Below are 20,864 nucleotides of genomic sequence, written 5' to 3'. Positions count from 1 at the left end.
GGAAACAAATCTAATATTTTAAATTACTTAAAATTATCTAAATGGTGCTATAATGCATATTTTATTAGAGCATTGTTTTCCTTCTTACTCTACAAGTGTAGAAAAAGATGAATGTAAAAGAGAAAGAAATAGCATTTGTATTACAAGAACATGGAGTTCTTATTTCTGAAATTCAGCCATGAGATGAACTTACTTTGAAATTGTTAACCTAGAAATTTTCTCCCCATCATGCTGCACGTGCACTCAACTCTCTAAGACCTGCTGGGTCTTTTTTGCAGTCGTCTTCTGCCTTAGTTTGAAGAGGACACTGTAAACCTGCAATTATGTTCATGCTCCCCCCGCTTCCAGACAGTTAAAGCATGCACGTGCTGTGAAAACGCAGTTGTGCTGCTCAGCTCTCCCTTCTTGGCGGCAGGCAGTGCTGCTGGGCTTCCCTTCCCCCTGCAACTGCTACAACTGGTTCGGGCTACCCAGCAAATCCTATTAAGACAGGAGTGTCAATACAATGTAGGAAACCTGAGTTCAGAGGAGTCTATTTATAGCTACATTAAGAGTATTGTGTACACATGGCTTTTTTCACACCTAATCTAGGACCTTGGCAGATTGGCAGTCCCCTGTACCTGCTCGGCAGCTCAGGTGCCAGACCTCCGAGCGCTGTGGTGCTAAGGCAGTGCTTGGATGCAGGAAATCCCTGGTATCTCTTAAAGTAACCTGAGGGCCAGCACAGTCGGGGTTCAGGATTTTTTGCTGGCCTCTTTCTACAGCGCCTCCTGCCCTCCTGGCTCCCTTGCATGGGCGTCGCTTGCTGGGCTCGGTAACGTAGCTCTCGGGGTGCAGCATGCCCTTCGGTCACCAGGAGCACGCCACGGAGAGGGAAGAGAGCTGCGACATTCCCTAATCTCATTAAACTTCTCAAGCTCTTCACGCTTTGTGATGAGCGAGCTTTCCAAAATATTTTGATTCAAAGCGTGTGTGTAGAAACGAGTTCAAAGGGACCAAATGCACCAGATCTGCAGGGGCAGGGCAGCAAGGAGAAGCTGAAGCAAGGAGAGGCACTTGGCCTTCATGGGAAGGTCAGTTTATGCATCCATTTGCAGTCAGCCTGTGGGATTAAAGGCAACGCCATTGCCAGTTTTGGAGTCTGTGCTGGGCGGTGAGACAGGACTAGCCTATAAACAGCTTCAAGCCTGCGGAAATCCAGCCACGGACCAAGGACCTCCTTTGTGAGCGTGTGTCCTTAGTCTGTTTTCAGCTCAGGCTTTGGCATTTTGTGACCACACTAATGGCATGTTAAGGAATTGCCACGAATTTTATTTTAAAATAGCATAATGTTATTGGAGCACAAACTGTCAGTGCTGCAAGGAACAGGGCAAATGTGTGTCAAATGCCAGGACGGCAGTGACGGCTTGAGCAGAGCGCTGCCCTTCCTGGAAGGAACCCAAGATGGTCCTTGTCAGAGCGGCCAGCCTGCCGTGGGATGCTGCTGCAAATTGCAAACAAACATGTTAGTAAAACATACAAGCTTTCTGCACACTTACTGCATTACACTGAGCTACTTGATTATAGGGACTGTTTATTTTATGGGTGGGTTTTTTAATATTCTTATTGGGAGCCATTTGTCAGTCTGCGTGGAAATCTGATTAGCTGAGAATTGCTAGCTCTCTGGTATACGTTGACCTATAAAGCAAAGGATGCGGCAATAAACACAGTCCATTAGGCTGCTAAGGTGGTCTGTAGGCTTCTTTGGAGATTGGAGAGCAGAGGTCTGACACTTAAATGCTTTCCCTTGGGAGCTCTCCTGTGCTTGGGTGGGCTCCGCAAGGCCTTGCCTTGGGGGCTGGCAAGGCAAGGTGATACTTGGCCTCTCAGCTGACCCTGGCGTTGAACACCTTGGAGCGTTTCCAGAGGGTGCTGAATGGGTATTGTACCAAAGCTGATAAAATACAGATAAGGTGACTAATGAGAACTGCAAGCTGATAGTGACATTTTTGTGAATGTCTCTAGTATAGCAAAAGCCCAGGGCTGTGCTAGCCAGTATCCTTATTTTTCTTTTAATTACAGTTAAAGATTTAATTTTTTGTTAATAACTTAGGGAAAACCTTTGGAAATAAGACAAGCAATGATGCTGGCAAGCTTTGTGCTCTGTGGTAGCTCCTTCAGGATGCCCGGCTGTCGGGGCAACACAGCAAAGCACTGAAGGAGAGGGGCATCAGGACTGCGGCGCTCAATTGCCCGTCCTGGCATTTGCGGAAGAGGCCGCGCTCCTGTCCAGGGCAGGATAAAGGTATATTTTTAACCACTGCTTTGACAGGACAAGTTCGGCTACTTGGTCAAGGTGAATCTAGGTTGCGGCATGGCTGAACAGTATGTCAAAGTGCAGCCTGCCCCGTGTCCGTCTGGGTGCTAGAGGACGCTGACCTGCTTAGAAAACCCAGTCCAGCGGTTTAGACTGGCCAAGATGGTTTGCTTAGACTAATGCAAAGGGTGTTTGTTATCCATTGTAATCCAATGTCATAAACCCTTTCCCACAAAAATATTTTGCTTTTGCAGAATTACTTATGTAATATATCCAGAAGGCTCTACTGACTTTCATGAATGTACTTTTAATCCTACTTTAGAGGACCTTTTGTTGGAGTGACACAACCACCTTCGTTTCCCGTTCTTATATTCATAATCTTCCTATTATTGTCAAGGTTCTGGAAGTGAAAATTCTGTGTTTGACAGCCCGCTTGTGATATTTGAAGCTGTACAGTCCTTTCTTGAGCAATCGTGTAATGGCATATCTTCGTGAATTTTTCTTCTCTGGGAAGCAAAAATCGGTAGCGAGATACTAAGCACAAGACAGATGCTTTCTTACAGTTTCAAGTGGCTCAGTTTTATATTTTAAGTTTATTTTCATCGAAGTGACAGTTTGCACCTGTTGTGAAAAAGTAGTATGTTATGCAGAGAGTAATGAATGCAGTTCCTTGGCTAGAATTAGGCATCAGTTCCCGTCAGAGCGGTGTCTGTTGCTTGGCTGACTGCTAAAGAACTGGTATAGCATTTGCTAATCATCAGTCATAAAAACAGTACCGTGATTAATTAGGGTTTTCAGATTTCTGAAACAGTCATTTCTATTTTAATCATGTCCACATCTAAGTGACCCTGTTCTGGCTTGGCTTTTCTCTTTGAACTGAAACTGAAACAGCTTATAAAATAGAGAAATTTGTTTTCTGTGTGCATGTTGCAACAAGTGGCTGACAAGAAATTCTTCAACCAGCATAGCTGCATCGGTCTGTTGGCACAAACTGGATATTTCTGTAAATTTATGTGCCCCTTGAGAGTTCTAGGTTCTGCTCTCCGCTATGCAGAAGTCTTGCTGCTTTAGGCATGGGTATGTATATGCTAATGTGTGCCCTTTCTCCCTTATTTTTTAAGAAAGATCTGTGAATTTCCAATTGGCCTGTTTTTTAACTCTAGGGGATCTTTTAACTTTTCGCCTTTATTTTACCTTTGAGGGAAACTAAATATCATACCAGAAATTTCCATGGTAGGTGCGTGAGTTGCTGGATGCTCCTAGCTCTTAAATCTGGCCTTAAGAGCAGTAGACTGCCAAAGCATGGGCATCACTGAGACCATCCAGCCCTTCCTGCCTGCTGGCGCCTCTCAAACTACAGCCTGGGGCTTTTCTTTGGCTGCTCCTGAGATCCAGGATCTTGTTAGCACAAATGCCCAAGGATTGGCATTGGAAAAGTTGCAAAGGAAAAGTAAAGCCTTTGTGGACTTAGCTAACTTCTAGCTATTAGGAGTCCAAATTATATTTAAATGGATGGGGAGGGACAAATAATTTGCTGTTCCTTCCCTGAATCATCTCTGCCTGGGCCCTACGTGACCGGCCTGGGCCTCAGCAGAGTGGTGGCTCGTGTGTGACACCCTGTGCGTCTTTGCTGTCCTCCCGCTGAGCATCTCTGGTCTGAGCCCGGCTCTGCTTGGTAGGAGGCTGGATAGGCTCCTGGGGAGCTGGGGACGGGGGACATTGCGGGGCTGGGGCAGGAGCAGGGGAAGCTGGGCTCAGAGCCTCCCTTGGTAGCTGCCGGTGCAGCCGCCTGCTCCCGAGTGAGCTGGTCTGAGTGAGGTGGCCCGCGGGGGAGCTCCCGCGTCCGGATGAGCCCGGATGAGCCTGGAGGTATCGAGGTGGTTTCCAGATCTCTGACACTTCCAGGTGCTTTGCCCTGCTTTAAAGGGGGTCGCTCATCTTGTCTTTTCTGAGCCCCTGAGGAGCCGCGTTTCCATTCGAGAGCTGCTCCTGCAGGATTTCGCCTTCCCCTCCGTGCTGCAGCCTCTCCCTCCCACCCCGGCGGCGGTTCGGGCAGGCTGAGCCCGGGCCGGGTTGCAGCGGGGAGCCGCAGCCGCTGCGGGGACCTGGCCGCACGGGTGTCCAGGTCCGGGGTGCTCGCACGGCAAAATGACCCGCAGTGCGCAGGGGGTGAAGCGTGAGCAGTACCTTTGGGGCTGGGGCCGTCTCCCAGGCAGGCGGGAAGGGAGGGATGAGCAGACACCACGGTTAACCCTGGCTGTCTGCCGGGTTGCGCTCGGAGCCGGCAGCGCCGGAGCCATTCCCATGCTCGCTCTTCGGGCTTTGTCCATTTTGTGCTGTTTCTGCCGGGGGATGGCTCAGCTGAAGGGAAGGAGCTGCTTTTCCTTTTTCAGTGTAGTATACTCACTTTTTAAATTTTTTTCTTTCTTTTCCCCTGGGTGGGAGCCAGATGACATGTTTTCACAGCACTGCAGTGTGTAACGCTGTGTGCGTTTCTTTACTTGAGAGAGTTATTTCAGCATTTGAGAGACTCTTATTTTGCCACTCTAGGAATCAGGACGCTAAGGGATGTAATATAAACACACAAAATGGTACAACGACATCTGTTCCCCACTTCACCATCTTCCCAAGAATTTCTGTGTACTGCAAGAACATTAAATGCAAAAGCCATTACGGGGCGGAGTGAGAGTGAGTGAGTGGTTTATGCATATGTGTTTGCTTTGTATTTAAAAAAAAAATCTAAAAATAAACTCCTCACTAGCCTCCACTTCCTGGTTAGTGCGGAGGCTGTGGCCGAGGACAGAGCAGCTGGAGCCGCGATGACACTGTCCCGGCTCCAGAACGCTCCCTCCTGACTCCGAGGGCCTGCAGCCGGGGGCGGCGGAGGTGAGCGGGGTGCTCGGGCGCTGCGCTGCCCCCCGCGCGGTGGCTTCCCGGGCAGCGAGGAGCAGTCCAGGGAAGAGCCGCCTCCTCCCTCCCCGGCCGGTGGCAGTGAGCGGCGCTGGCGAGGGTTTTGGGGTGGAGGGATGCCCGTTTCCCATGGGGTGGAGGAGGAAGAGGAGGGGAGGAAGAGGAGGGGGGTTCCCTGCGCGCGCTGCTGCGGAACCCTGGTGTCACCACCGCGGTGACTTCAGCTTCTGCCTGCTGTCAGGAAGCCGAGGCAGAGCCGCGCACGGGACGCGCTGCCGTGGTCATCTCCAGTTCGCGCCACCACCTTCTCTGGGCTTCTCTTCTGGGCGTCACGTTTCCGTTGCCTGGTGTATGGACACCGTGCACGCGTGTGTGTCGGTCGCACACATGATGGCTATGTAAAACGGGTGCGCACCCATAAATATGCTTTGGTGGCGTGAATGTTTTTAGCAGTGTAAAGACACTGCTTGCATTGATCCTATGCATGTAGGTCCTACCTCAGTATGAGTGTACGGATTTGCGCATTGAAGGAGGCGTTAGTCAGACGATTGGCTTTGAACTCTAAAACCGAGTGAGTGATTTAGAGATTCAGAAGGGAAGAAGCAACTCTGGATGGAACGGGACAGTCAACAGAGCATTGGTGAAGCAAACAAAAATATATAAAAAAAATGCAGTCTATGATGCGAATGGAACAATGCGGTGTAATGATGGTTTCATCAGAGCTGAAATTCAGTTACCGCTCTAGAATTGCAGAGGCCTTGTTTTAAATTGCAAGCATTCAGGCACGTGGACAACTTTGCTCTTGTGGTAATGCAGCTTCTCCCAGGAGTGGTGCTGCTCTTGTGTGGTTTTGCGAGTCTGCAGTGTGATGCAGATGCTATGGGGCTGTTTCAGACAGGAAGCGAAAAACGCAGTGCCTAATTGAAACTCTAAGGGAAATCGAAGGCAAGCAGAAAGCAGCCACCAAGTACGGCTGGAGGACAGCTAAAGCCATTGCGTTCGTAGAAAGGGGGAATTGGGATCTTTTTTCATTAATGATACTGCATTTGCTTATTTTTATCAAGAAAGCATAAATGCACGGCGTGCACGTAGATGATTAAAATGTTCGCAGTAATAAAGTGTTTACAAATAAGCTGTCAAATGTGATAGGAAGTTGCATAGCTTGGTCTGTTCTGTACATATAGGGCTGAAACTCCCCCAGCTTATTAGTTACCTGTGGTCAATAACAGGAATTTCAGAGAAATTCATGCAGCATGTAGTTCTGGCTTAAGCTGCCAGCGGGGACCATTTCCCTCCTAACCATGTGAACTAGATTTGTTTTATTTCAGGAGTTGCTTTGCCTTGCTTTTCTCAAATCCAGAAGCCAGTGATACGGATGGATCTCTTCGAAGATCCATCTAAATTTTATGCATGATTTCTCATAATAATCTGACCCCTACTAGCAAATACATCATCCGTATATTTACATTGAGTGTTTATACTTCACGGATTATTAGTTCTTTGAGGGGTAGCTACCTCCTGTAGGGTTTCCCACTAGTCCGTTTCATCATGTAAAATTTACGCTGCTGAAGGAAAGTACCTGTGAGATGAATGAGTGCCTTAGTGTGCTCATTCGCAACCTCAGTTTTCTCAACTGTGTTTACTTGTTTCCCAGCACGGAAGAGATTTTGCTTGCAGTTTCAGCCGTGGGTTTGCGGAGCGGGAGGACTGCTGCGTTGTGCAAGGCTGACAGGGCAAACGGGGAGCTCCAGGCGTGGTGGGCTGCCGGCCTCGGCCAGCCGCTACCTGGCGCTGCTGGAGCAGCCTAAACACCGGGTGGCCGAGTGGCGAGCGCAAGCAGCATCGCTGATCAGGAGCAGCCGCTGTTTTAAGAGTGTTGGTGGACAGTGGTGGTTCTAGCTGCGTTTAAACGGTCCTTTCAGAGGTGCCCAGAAGGACTGCAGATTGCACATCCACCTGAGAAGCTGGTTGAAGTGTCAAGTCAAAACGCAGAATAGCACAACTTGAGAAAGCCCGCGAATGGGGAGCGAAGCAGCAGTTGTGTCGTACCGTATCTGTGGTGTTTCTGAACATGGCAGCCAAGTGAGGAGTAAAGTTGACGGATATAATTTAATTTCTGGAAGACTGCGGACAGTTGTGCACAAGGGACTGTTTTAAGTAAATAATCATGGTTGAAAGGGAAAACTTGTCTGGTCTCATGGAGCAGAGCTGTGATGGCGTTCAGTGAAAATCTGTTTTTATCATAGCAAAGGCTTAATAGATAAGGTCTTTCAATCCTTTAATTCCAGTCCTGTGCTTATATATTCATTAAATCCACGTAAGCAGGAACGCAGAAAGGCAGGGAAACTGCGAGGTGTCGTGGCAGCTTCTTGCCCCAGAGTTTTGAGGTCCCCCGTGTTCAGGCCGGCGTTTGAGTGGCTGTCATTACCAGGAATTGGCCAGCTTTCATTGACTGCCAGCTGTTTTTCACAATGCTGGAAGTTACAGAAGTTCTGTGTCAGATGCATACGCTCTGTACAGTCAGCAGGAGAATTCATCGTTAATCACGTGAACGGAGCAAGTGCTTTATGGTGACTGCAGGTTTTGGAGTCCTGCTACCGCGTGCTCAAAACCCACTTCTCTGCACGGGACCCGTAGCACTCACCAATGATCTGGGTTCCTCTTGTCTTTTTTTCACCCAAAGGTGTGCTGCCTGGCTCCGCAGAGGCACGGTGGCCAGCTGTGGAGATGCTCTGCACCAAGGCTGGCGGGTACCGGCGGGAGCGCGGGGAGGGATGGCTGCGAGGTGACGTCTGCCGTCATCTCCTTCTGGGGGGGGTGGTGTCTCAGCCAAGACACGCCTAACCACTTATTAAAAGCAGGTTTTTAATCCCCTAGGTTTTTCTCTCCATGTGCTGCAGAGCTGGCTATGGTATGGGAATGTTCTTTCATGTGTCTAGTGGTTTTAACTTGTGTTGAACTTGATGAGTAATTGCTTCAGCAATCAAATTTGGTGTATGAAACCAGTGCGTGGCTGGAACTGGCTGAAGTAATCGTCTAATGTAGCTTCTCCAAAGACTTGTTTTCATCGGGCCAGTTTGGCCAGCTTTGGTGGTTGTTGGGGTGTTTTATTTGGGGAGGGGGGTGTCTTTTTTTGTTATCCCAGATGACTCAGTAGTAGCTCTTTGCCTCTTCCATGTATCATAACGAGACTGAGAAGCAAGGGTATGGAGTGGTTCTGGCCGAAGCTGTCTGAAGAGCAGTTTTAACTCTGTTGTATTATGAAGAATCTTTTCTTTTTTCTTTTCCGCTTATGCCCGACAGTTTGTATTTCAGCAACTGGTCGTGTGAGAGCGTTGGAGGAAACAAGCTGGCTCAGCAGAAATCACAACACAAACTCATCTCACGCTGTAATAAATGCTTGACGGTCTCGTTGTCCATGGGCACTTTCAACAGCAAACCAAAAACAAGGGATCAGTTCAAAACCAGATCACAGAGGTGAAGGAGGAGACTGCGGAGAAGGCGTCCGAGCGCGGACGCGGCGCTTTCTCGCTCGGCCTCGCGGGACGCCGCCGGCCCTGGCGCGAGCTCCTAATGAGCTTTGCGAGGCTGCAGCTGCCGCCTGCCCGCCGCCCCCCTCGCGTAACCGGCTTAGGCGCTGCCTCGGTGGGTCGCCGACGCTGCCGCAGTGCTCGGCCTCTTCCGTACAGTCAGGTGCTTTCCAGGAAACCTGCCCCTTGGGCTCAATGAGTGTTTCGAAACGAAGAGACTGTAAGTCTACATCGTTGCACACTGGTTTTGCAGATCTGCCTAGTGCCTCTGCTCAGTGGCATTATTACCAAAGCTATATGGAAAATAGTATTTCTGTATAATAATAATAATTAAAAAATGGTGGCTTTTGAACTCCCGTTCCAATCAGAAACTGAAAGCAGAATGGCTTTTCTTTTTATTTTAATTTATCAGACTGAGAGAAATGTGGAGATTAGCAGAGCATAAATAGAGGGAAGTGAAGTAGCTCTCAAGTGTTGTAGTGATCTGAGTAGCAGATCTGTTTAGAATGAGAATTGCGACTGATCCTTAAATTTGGTATTTAGGGGTTTAGTTTGTTGTTATGAAAAAAACAATGTTAATAAAATTTCCAAAAAAAAAAAAGTGCGGCGGATTAGCTGTCTGAGCTGTCTGCTATGCTTGTGACCCTCTTCGCTCTCATGCGAGTGATAATTGTTAGTACAAGTACCAGCCAGACTGCTGTCATGTATTTTAACTTACTCCTGCGAGTTCTAGTGCCAAAATCTGCGTTTGCTTACTGACAAAGTCTGTGATGCTTACTAGCTGATATTTGTACTGTACTTGAACAACTTCTGGCACTACTGCTAGATACAGGCAGGAAAATTCCTGTGTCTAATGAGGAAAAAACATGCTTCAAATTTAAGACACGAGGCATCTGATATTTTCAGTCAGGGTAAATTTCATGGTGTTTTATGGGCTGGGAAGCAGCGGTGGGAAAGAGGTCCGTAACCTTTAGAGTTGGAGGAAGCGCATATTTTATTTAGGCTTGCCAAGTGTTGCCATTTATCAGGCATCTGCTCTTTATCCTCGGTTCCTGTCCTCAGCCTTGCCCAGGACTGGTTCGTAAGGCTTCCCCGTCCCCTCGGTGTAAGGCGATGTTTCCGTGTGTCCTGCGCAGTCACAAGCGGCATTCCCGCGGGCTTCCCCGTGGCCGCGGCGGGAATTTGCACATCAGCCGCGGGGCTCGGTGCCGCCGGCTGCGCCCGGGGGAGTCTGCCTCGCTCTGCCACCCTGCAGAGCGGGGAAGTCCCTCATCTGCCTTCCTGCTTAATTTATAAGCTTTCTGGTGCAGCGACAGGCTCTTTTTAGCCCCGTGTGTGGTGCCTGGCACGGCGGGGGCCGGACTGCAGCGCCGACTTTCCTTGTGGCAGCCGGAGCGCCCCAGCGTCCCGCGCTCAGGCCGCGGCAGCAGCCGGCAGATGCGATTCCCAGCCCGGTGCCGGAGCGGCAAAGCCGACAGCTTGTTCAGTTTATGTATCGCCGTCTCAGATGCGCTCTTTAGCAAAGAAGCGATAGCTGCAGCCGCACAGACGTGTGAAACCAGGCTTATTGCGCTGCTTGCTTTAAACGAGGTGGTAGCGAGGGTGTGCGTGCACGTGCCTTTGTCTGCTTCCTACGGGAAGCTGCAGACTTGGAAACACTCGCTCGAATGGCAATGGGAAGTAATTGGATGTATTTTAGCATGGTTATTTCTGAGCGGTGACTGTCGTGTTGCCGGCGAGCTCTGCAATCTCTGCCTGCGGTGCTGCTGGGAGCCCCCGCGGCTTCGCGATGCAGCCGGGGACGTCTGCCACCGCTGCTCTCGCCAGCTGCTTCCCTCAAGAAAAAAGGAGCTCGCTGTAGGAAACGGAGATCTATAGATTTGGGGGGCGTATCCCCACAGAAATTTTATTAAACGATGTGCTGAAATGCGTAGGTTTTGGAAGCCTTTCCGAGGCGCTGCCCTGGCCTCCCCTGGGAGGAGGTGCAGTGCGGATGGTTTTACCCAGGCGAGGGCTCGTGCTTATGCCCGGGCTGCAGTCGTGTTCGTGGGCAAAGCAGGCCTGTGAGCGGCAGAGAGGGAACTTTGCTGTGACTGTCAGAAAGAAAAAAGAAAAAAAAAAGGAAAAAAAAGTGCGCTTTTCTCAGCGGCACAGCCTGCTCGCTGCCGCCGAGTGCAGTGTGTCCATCAGGGTGCAAAAACGCTTGTTTGCTGAGCTGTTTCCCATGTCGGTACATGCAAAGTCTGAGGCCCATTGCCCGCTAAGGGGTCTGCACACTGCAAGTAGCATTTGGTGACGTTTTCTGTAGGCTTTAACTGCTCTGGTAAAGGGGAATTTTTATTTTCATAGCAAGCTGCCTAATGGCCTTTCTGTTCCTTACAGCTGTTCCTCTGCTGCTGCCAAATCTGAATCTCTCCCTTTAAAAGAGAGAGGAAAAAAAAAACAACACTACAATAGCTGGATTATGTATAAAATACAAATATAGATATGTGAGAAGCTGCACTTGCTGCATATATTTTCTCGTACACAAACCTTACTGAATAACAAATAGAGTGTGATTGTGGTCTTCTGTAGTTAAGGTTGTGGTTAGATTACTTTGTTTGTGCCCTGTACAAGCCTGCATGTTTTGTTTATAAAATAAATATGCCCTTATTGCCTGCTCTCCAGCTGGATGAACTGGAGAAGTGGTCCTCCCCTGTCACCGGGCACTTAGAGTTGGAGAAGAAACTGGAAAATCTGTATGTGACCCGCACTGAAAAAATTAGATTTTTCACGTGGAGATGGTCCAAAAACTTGTTGGAACACTTATTTCTTACGTTGTTTTTCCACTGAATTTCCCATCTCTTCCATTAGACCTTATCAGCAGATCGCTTTTTGAAGCTTCACATTTAGGAGTGCACAGATTAAACATCTGATGCCATAAAATTGCAATTTATCGTTAACATGAAAGAAGATCAGGAGACTGTTCTGAAAGAGCTGGTTAACTCGGGAAAAGCAGGCATGGAAAAGGCGTGAAATTCAGCGGAAAGCTGTGCTGTCCAGGTGATGCACCTAGGGGCTAACAACAAACATCCCTGCTCATAAAGGGGGGAGAAGCTGCTCATTCGGACACATGGAGAAGAGCTGGCCCGAGCACTAAGGTGAGGCAAACCCACGCGTTGCCGCGCAGAGAACAAAGCCAGGTGTTGCAGTGAGCGCTGGTGAGACCTCATCCAGCCTGGAGTGAGAGCATGGCTGCATCCATGCCAAGGAGGATTTCTAGGGCACGGGGAGTGGAGAGCTGTGTCTGAGAGCAGGCGAGCAGAGTCTGAGCGGTTAAGCTAGGAAAGCAAAGGCTGATGCGGGGGGAAGTGGTTGTTCTCTCTTGCTCTCTCTATACACACATATATACAGTAGACAGTAAGTTGTAGCGAAGACCATTTTGGGACCAAGCAAATACTATAACCAGCACTGAGTAAATTTGGGCAGGAAGTTAGAAGATGCCTTTGAGCTGTTCATCAGGTCCTGTGAGAGCCGCTAACCAGGGTGGTGGGAGCAAAGCCTGCCTGGTCTTTAAGAGGGAGCTCAAGAAGAAGGCAAGGAATGACGTTACGTCCACGGTATCAGGGCGCCAACCCAGTGAGCTGGAAGGTGATCCCAGGGCGCATCTTGGCTCACTGCTGTCTTACCTCACTAGTCCTCAGGAGCTCCTGTTCTTGAACTGAGCCTCTGTGTAAAGCAGCTGCCTTCCCAGCCTGAGTCCTTCAGCTGGGTTAGCACAACCAGGTGAAGCTGGGCAATAGTGAAGGAGAATTGATGACACCAATAGTTAGGTCTTACTAGAGAAGCCAGAAGGGGTAAGGCTTGCACAGTTGTGCCTCTGCAAGAGGCAGGAAAAATCAGTGCGGCGCGTGTCCGTCTTGGCTCTGGTGGAGTTTCGTTGTTCCTGCCCTCGCCCCGTGCAGCGTTAACGGTCCCCCGTGCGGCAGAGGGACAGCCCGGTGTCACTTCTACCCCAGCGTGGCAGGAGAACACCACCCTGCGTCGGTGCTCGCACGTCAGGAACATTAGGTCTGTCAGCTCCTGAGCCTTTCCCCTCGGTTTTAGGGCTGCGTGCATCAAAGCTACATCCCTGATGTACAACCAGGCAAAGCCGTTATTTCTCTTGCCACCCAGCGGGAAGGTGCCTGAGGAGGTCTTTGCGCCCTGCTTAGTGCCGCGCTGCAGGAGACCACGTGCCGAGGCCAGTGGGCAGGGGAGGCAGGCGTGGGGGCAGCGCCGCGGCCCCCGGCCCACCTCCCACCCTGCTTTCCCAACGAACCGCGATACCAGCAGCCCCGAAACCCACGGTGTTCATGGCCAGAAGGCTGAAGGCGGAGAGTCACCTCGCAGTCTCTGTATGGGTATGTTTCAGTGAATTTGGTAGTCTTCAGCTCCGCGCCTGCAGTGCTCACATGGGAGATCCCTGCTTTGCCTGACCACCCCGGGTGATGGGGAGGTGCTGGGCTCAGCCCCGGCTGGCCCTCAGGCAGGTTGCTCTGCGCCTCGCACCCACAGTTACAAATTCGGTGTTGCCAAGGGCTATTTCATACTGCACCCTGTGCAATTTCAGGAGAGCGAAGCTGCCTTCTCAGCCGAGCGCTCCGAGTGTTACCGTGATGTGCATTAGTGGGGATAACAGGGGAGTCCTGTAACAATAGTGCATTTATTAAGAGCGTTTTGTCGGCCAGTGAACCCAGAACCTGGCTGATAACTGCTATGACAAAGCGTTTTGACTTTTACTCCGTTGTAAAAGTGAGAAGGAGTTGGAAACTTTTTCTCCTCCAGTTTTGGAAGAGGTACAGTTTCAATGGCTGTCTCAGCAGGTCAAACCCACAGGTGGCTGTTCCAGCCTGGGGGATAACTGCTTTGTGCAAAGCCATTCATGAACTAATTTTTTCCTCCAGGAAGCTGGGTTTGTTTTTTCAATAGCATTTCAAAGCAATGCCCTTTCTTACCAGCGAGCACAGCATAAATGTGTGCGCAACTCCGTTCTTTCTGACCTGCTTATGTCTTTGTTTTTGCTTTAGAATATAATTTAGAATATTTTTTTTTCCACATTGCTTCTTAATCTGTCTAGCCTGATGTTTTCCAAACCTGTGGTTTCCTTACTACTCTCCCTTATTTTCCATTATTAAATCTTCCAACCTACTGAAAATGTCTGAGATGTAGATTTAAACAACTTAGGCGCAGCCCAGGTCTTTGTCTATTGGGTTAATAGGCAGTGTGTGCTCCAGCATACTAAACGTATGTTGGAAAATGACTGAACAGGCTTCCTTCCCGCGTGCCTACTCCAGGGGCAGCGAATAGGGCAGGGGAGAGGTGCAACGACTTCATGATACGTGCATTAAAAATGGCCGAGGTAGATAAGAAAGCTGATGCCGTCCTGCCCAGAGAAAGACCTGGGTGGCCTGCATCAAATGTGGATAATTGTATTTAGGGCCCGATTTTGTTACGTCCAAGCAAAGTAAATGCTCCCTCAGTATTCATTAGGATGGGTTTTGGGTCAACTGCAGTTACCAGTATTGTGCCCCGTGCTGCCCAGCATACAAGTTGTCTTTGCTTTGGTGTCGTGGGTCTGTGTGAGGGGGGACAAAGAAGACTGGAGACTGCTCTCAGTGTGGGAGCCCGAAGAGGGGAAAGGCACAATATAAATTTAAAAGAACGGAGTGGATGTGTGGAGGGAAGGGAGATTTTGAGAGAGATGGATAGAGCAAGGTTAGCGTCTTGACAGATCAGAATAAACAGGTTGTTGCAGCCATGGAGGTCTTGTGAGAAAGGGCTCAACAGTAAATGGAGCTGAGAAATGGGTTTGGCGCAACGTACAGGTGGTATTGCAAAGTGAAGACAGTTTTTTTTTATCAGCTTCTGGCTTAATCTTTGATTTTCCTTTCTCAGAAAAAGATCTTCTCAGGGGGCAAGCCTGGGCTTGCACCTTTGGAGTGGCAGTTGAGTAAACTGTCCTGGTCTTTTCCAAGGGGCAGAGGCTTCGTTGTCGGCAAGGGGCTGCTCACACCAGCACCACGGGCAGCCTTCCCGCTTCCCCAACGTGGGCGCCGCAGCCCGCCAGGGAGATCCCGCACAGCCCCGGGCGCTCGGCCGGCTCAGCTAGGTCAGACTTGCTTCCAGCTGCGATGCTTTTGGTCTTTGGTAGTGTTCTGGAGGAGATTTATTTAAAGCCCTCGTCCTTTCTATGGGCTTTAGGAAGTAGGAAGTGTTTCCTCCCTGTAGATCCCTATCCAAATCCCATCGACTCTTTTGTCTGCTTCCTCGCAATCCCCACCCTGCTTGGAGTTGCTCCAAATTCAAGCATGCCGGGGGCAGCGTGCTATTGTTTGAAAGGGTCATCCTTAGATGTGTGTCCTTTCCTTTTCTCGAACGGTGTTTCTGAACTGAAATGCTAGCTGAAGAGCAATGTCTGGGAATGTGATATCAGAATAAATGTCCGACTGCCCTGCCTCACCACCGCTCAGGCAGTTGGAAAAGTTGGTGTTGCAAAGAGGAAATACAGAGGTTGACCTTCCTTTGAAAATGCGATTGACGTTTTCTTATTCTTTTGGTTTATTTGTGAGTCTTTGAGGGGGACAGGGAGGTCTCAAAATAAACTTCACAAATCATGACCTGTTTTCTCTGGGGTATTGAATCAAGAAGCTCAAAAAAGGTGTTGAACACAGGGATCGGAGAATCTGAAATATTTTTAAGGTACTGCATATTGTCTTCAGAGCGTGGAAGGAAAATGTGGGAGTGTTTCTATTGTTCTGAATGTATCTCAGGAAAGACCAGGAAAAACCAGTCTGCCCGTATTGTCAGAGGTGTGAGAGAAAAGATTGAACAGGAGGCTTCAGCCAGGGTCAAGTGTCTACTGGAGGATCTACCTGGTCTCTCCGTGGGCCTGACCGCTTTGAACTGAGCAGACGAAGCTTCGTTTCCTTCCTCTTGCAGGAACCTCAGCTTCAAGCCTCTTCCTTGATGCCAGTGTAATTCCAAATATTTACATCAGTGTCAGAACTGGCTCCCTTGACACTGAAGGTTGCATGTCCCCTGGCCTTCCCTTTTTAACATGCGTACTGCAAAGAAAATACTGTTAACGGGCTTCAAGGCTAAGGGAAGCAGTCTTGCTATTGCATGCTGAAAAAAGACATTTGCACACCATGGAAGAATGCATCACCTCACAAACTGTTAACCAGTACGATGTCCTTCATGAATTTACCATCCTTTTAACCACCACCATGTCCTTTAAGCACTTATTTCCTGTTCCTCTAGAGAGGAAAAAACACATGGTAAATTGTGGTGTTGATGTTATGCAAATATTGTACTTACGGGAAGCTTTTGTTGACATGCCTTCTCACACTCTCTTCCCCATGCAGAAAAGTTGCTGAAAATTTCAAGGTACAGGCAAATAGATATGTCATCCTTGGGGAAAGGGGTATTAAAAAAAAAAATCACACACTGGTGGCTAGCATGGATCTTGGCTTGAGAAAGATGTAGAAATTGATTTAAAAAAAATACTGGGTTTAGTAGGATTTTCTGTAGCCTTTTAGAACTAGAATTAAGTTATAGTTGATATCAGGTATAGCTTGTGGTCTCTTCATAGACCAGATTAATAAATGACAAAAGTGAAGAACCAGTGAGGGCAGTAGCCCTTCCACTGGCGTGGCTGGACCAAGAGAAGCTTATCTCATGGTCTGACATGTTAAAACATTATTAACAACATATGTTTTTTTCCTTCCTTTGCTACAGTCAAGTCCAGGGGGATAGTACAACCTCAAAGAGAGGCCTTGAGGTGGTATCAGAAATGATTGTTTTTTTCATGGGAGGAGGAGGAGGAAGGAGAATGTCCACCTTCGATGTAAATGTTCAGAGAAGACACTCATTTCCTGTTTTTCCAGTAGAGATCTTCACTGACATGACACCGAGACTCAGACTGGGCAGGATGTGCTAAATGTGTGGCCTCAGGTGGAGGTTAGCACTTCTAATTTCATGCCTCTTGGGATACTCCCTGCTTCAAACCCATTTCATCTTCCTGTTACCTTACCTGTTTAGGAAGGAAAATACAACCATTTGGCAACTACTGATATCACTTAAATATAAATGTAGAATTCAGTCTGACTTGATCTTCTACCTGCTGCCTTGCCCAGCCTGCTGACGAAGAATCAGCTCCAAGCAGCCCTCGCCTGCAGCGCTCCAGAAAACACATTCAGTGCTTTGCTGGGGATATTGCCAGGGATGGAGCCCAGTGGTGAAGGTTAATGGGAAAAAGAGGTATCTTGACTGCTGATTGCATGATTTGCTTTCGAGATGGTTTGCATTCAAATGTTGAATGCCACACAGAAATGCCAGAGAAAGGATTTTCATATGGGTGTTCTTTGTCCCACTAAAAATGTCATTGTGTGTGTGGCTGAGGTAGCCTTTAGCTGTCTCCTCCGATATGGAGTGCTGCCTTCCTACTGGATAGACACTGTCGTGCTGCTCTTCTGCATAATTTATAGCGAATGCTCTCAGGAACAAATCATATGATTGAGTGTTCAGGATTATTGAAAATTGCTGTAACTACGTAGTGCATCAACTGGGATACAGATGCATCTTCCCATGGGAGCGGGCCATGTTATTGCAACAGCCTTTGCTGCTGAGGACTCAGCTGCTGAAAGAGTCCCACAAGTGCAGTTCCTGACAGGTCAGCAAAGGGATATTGCCCATCTTTGTACTGCTTTTGCAGGAACTAGTCACGAAGTAGTCCAGTATCTCCTCCATCTTCTGGAGATCTTCTCTTATTTTTAATAATGGAAACTTAAGTGAGAGGTGAGAGGAAGTATTGCATCTATCACCCTGCCTTGTGCATGGCCAGAGAGATGGCCTGTCCTGTCACTGCTGGCCAAGCCAAGATGTCCTTCCCATCTCTGAAACAGATGTGACAAATGGCAGTCCAGGGCCAGGATCCACCACAGGAACAGCAGTGCCTCCATCCCCTGTGCCTGCAAGGTCCGGGCTTCACACCGGGACACTGCCCAAAGTGTCCTGGTGACCTCCCCTTGCACACTCTTTTCCCATGGAGACCCGTCCACCTGGGCGTTTCCGCTGTGTAATGAGCACACTGGGAGCTTCTGGGAGGACCTTGTGAGTTTGCTTCAGCTATGTTTCTGTCTCTCCCCATACAAGCGTTGCTTTTGCTGTAATTCAATACGATGTGTGTGTGTTGTGTTCTCAAGGAAAGGAGGCTTGGGGTTGTCCTGATACCAACCTGAGCACAAACCTCGCAGTGCGGTACTGCCATACCTCACATGGATGTTTTCTCCAAGATGTGTGCTGGGTACATGGCAGTCTCTGGTCTTTTGGTCTGCTTGATTTAAAAAAAATAAATAAAAATAAAAATAAAAAAAGGCTGGTACAGTCACCTGCATCAAGAAGTGAGTAACAACCTCAGCTGGTGTAGAGCTTGGGCTGATTTCTACCAGCAGATTTGGTCTCCTGATGCTTAAATTGCAGCATCTGGTGGAATCAGGTTCCTTCCTTACTGGTGAGATGCTGTCCTCACATAGTTATTTTATAGGGTCTTTACACCGGTGCAAGAAGAAAAAACCCTCTCGGTTTGATTTTTAGATTTTTAACTTAAGCATTTCTTCATTCAACAAACAGGAAAATAAGGGTGTGAAACATTTAGATTACTATTGTTGCTGGTTGCCACTGAAGGGGAAAGAGAACGCAGTGTTTCGTGAAGAGTTTGGTTGATTGTTTAGTGCGGTGTATTTTTTACCTGCAAGTTAACCAGTGGCCATTGTCCTATTTTTAAGGTGGTGCTCTGTGTCAAAGATGGCGTTGGAGATAAGATTTGTTTAGAAAGCTAGATAAATAAAATAATTCTTGAGGCATTTATATTGGATTTGGGATTTTTTGAATAAAAAATAGGGTAGTAGTAAAAACTGTTGGCCACAGCTATGTATTCGGTAGATGAAAATGGTAGTGACAAATGGTCTTTCTCTTTTGATTTTTTTTTTCCTGATGTTTCATTATTTTTAATTAAGTATCTAAATAAATGTCTGTTGAATTTTTGTTAAAGGTAGTTAGTGAGCGTATCTCCAAAACCAGAGTTTTCGTCGTCTTTTTACTAAGCATTCCTCTGTTAAATAATGTTTTTAATTTTTAAAAAAAGTTTCCTTCCACTCTTTGAAAACAAGCCCAGCCCTCTCCCTCTTCCCTGATCTAAAGGAAAGCCCCATCAGCTACTCTAAAATCCTCTTGGCACTTCAACTCTCCGTCTTCTGTGAGTGCATAGCTCTGATGCTAGAGGGTTTGCTCAGATGCAGTTGGTTGGCTCCTGATACTGGAAAATTTTGGCTAATTACTCTGATGCAGAAGAAGAAATTTAATACAGCTTCCTTTCTCCTAAGGCTGTCATTACTGTGTAGAGAGGACAGGTACGTAAAAAGCAGGAAGAAGACTGTATTTGTTGCTGAATCAGTAGGTGTGCATCCCTGAACGCACAGCAAACGAAACTTTTAAGAAGTTGGTGTGCTATTGAAAATCTTTTATGGCCTTGCACACCAAAAGTGAAAGAGAGACTAAGACACTGCATCTTCCTTAGTGCATCAGAGTACTCAGCATGAGATCCAGCACAAAGATGATTAAGGGACTGGAGCATCTCCCATATGAGGAAAGGCTGAGAGAGCTGGGCCTGTTTGGCCTGGAGAAGAGAAGGCTCAGGGGGATCTTATCAATGTGTATAAATAGCTGGAGAGAGGGTCTAAAAAAGATGCAGACAGACTCTTCTCAGTGGTGCCCAGTGACAGGATGAGAGGCAACGAGCCCAAATTGAAATACAGGAAATTCCATCTGAAACATCAGAAAACACTTTACTGTGAGGGTGACTGAGCACTGGCACAGGTTGCCCAGAGAGGCTGTGGAATCTCTATCCTTGGAGATGTTCAAAAGCCATCTGGACAGGGTCCTGGGCAATGTGCTCTAGGTGACCCTGCTTGAGCAGGGGGGTTGGACTGGATGATCTCCAGAGGTCCCTTCCAACCCCAACCATGCTGTGATTCTGTGAGTATCTCGTATTGCTGGACAGTGCATTTGATGTACTGTTGCCAGTTCCATTGATGCTATACACAAAAATGCTAAGCATTAAAGAAGCTGTCAAGGGATGTCCAACAAGTGAAAGATTACATTAATTAAATAAATTTGTCATAGGAAACTTTTAAAATCAAAGGACAAGACAGCTCATCCCTGCTGTTTCTGTGTTTTTAGTTTTATCGTTCTATCAGCCCTGCCCTGTGCTGATTTTTCGCTTTGCTTTGCTTTGACCTTTGCAGCCTCCGAGCATGGAATGTTCTCTCTGGTTTCCCGGTTCATATTGGGCACCTTTCCCTATCCTGTAGGCCTGCAATCACAGAGGTTTATTTTATATTATATATCACAGTAGTATCTTAAATTAACATGACGTGGATTTTTCCTCATGCAACCCAACCTGCTCAGAAAAAAGACCTTGTGTATTAAGGCATTGTGCTGACATGTTTTCCTTGCTGTGTAATACTGTGTAAACAGACTTTTTTTTTTTTTTAAGCCTTGCCAACTTTGCACAGCATCCAAAGACAGAATAAGGTTGGCTGCTTCTCCCTCAGTTTCATTAAAAAAAAAAAAAAAAAAGCAGAGGGAGGAAATGAGGAAAATCCACTCTTGATTTTCTTTTTCTTTTTCAAATAACAAGCTGTATCACTGTCTAATCTGCCCCCACCCAAATTAACCCATTTTCCTAATTTGCTCAAAGTCTTTCTGTGGTTTTTTTTATTGCTTTGGGAATATTTGCCCTTTACACTAGTAAGCTGTCCTCTCTGAGCTGGAAAACATCTCAGAGAGCTCCCCGACGAACTTTCAGTCTTCTGGTCCTAGCATAGGCCTCGGGTTTTCCCCGCTGCCTGGTTTTCTTCGTTAGCAAGACTTCATGAATGCTGGGTGTGTTTTGTGGTTCATTTCTTTGATGCGACAGTGCTCAGTAGCGCAGTGGTGAATTCATAGCCATGTGCTCGATGGCAGCCTCTTCTCCAGGCAACGGATGTCAGTACCAGCATACGGCAGCTACCTACAGCCGCTACCTACACCCACAAGCTCGTTGTAGT

At 47.9% G+C, this 20,864-nt stretch overlaps 1 protein-coding gene across 2 annotated transcripts in view; it reads left to right on the top strand.

The window, feature by feature from the left end:
• HPCAL1 (hippocalcin like 1) overlaps window positions 1-20,864 on the top strand; it is a 68,899-nt gene that overhangs the window by 35,868 nt on the left and 12,167 nt on the right. The window lies entirely within an intron of this gene.

This window comes from Dromaius novaehollandiae, chromosome 3, assembly GCF_036370855.1.
Source record: "Dromaius novaehollandiae isolate bDroNov1 chromosome 3, bDroNov1.hap1, whole genome shotgun sequence".
In the NCBI taxonomy this organism is placed as follows: domain Eukaryota; kingdom Metazoa; phylum Chordata; class Aves; order Casuariiformes; family Dromaiidae; genus Dromaius; species Dromaius novaehollandiae.
This window is presented reverse-complemented; position numbering and strand designations above follow the sequence as displayed.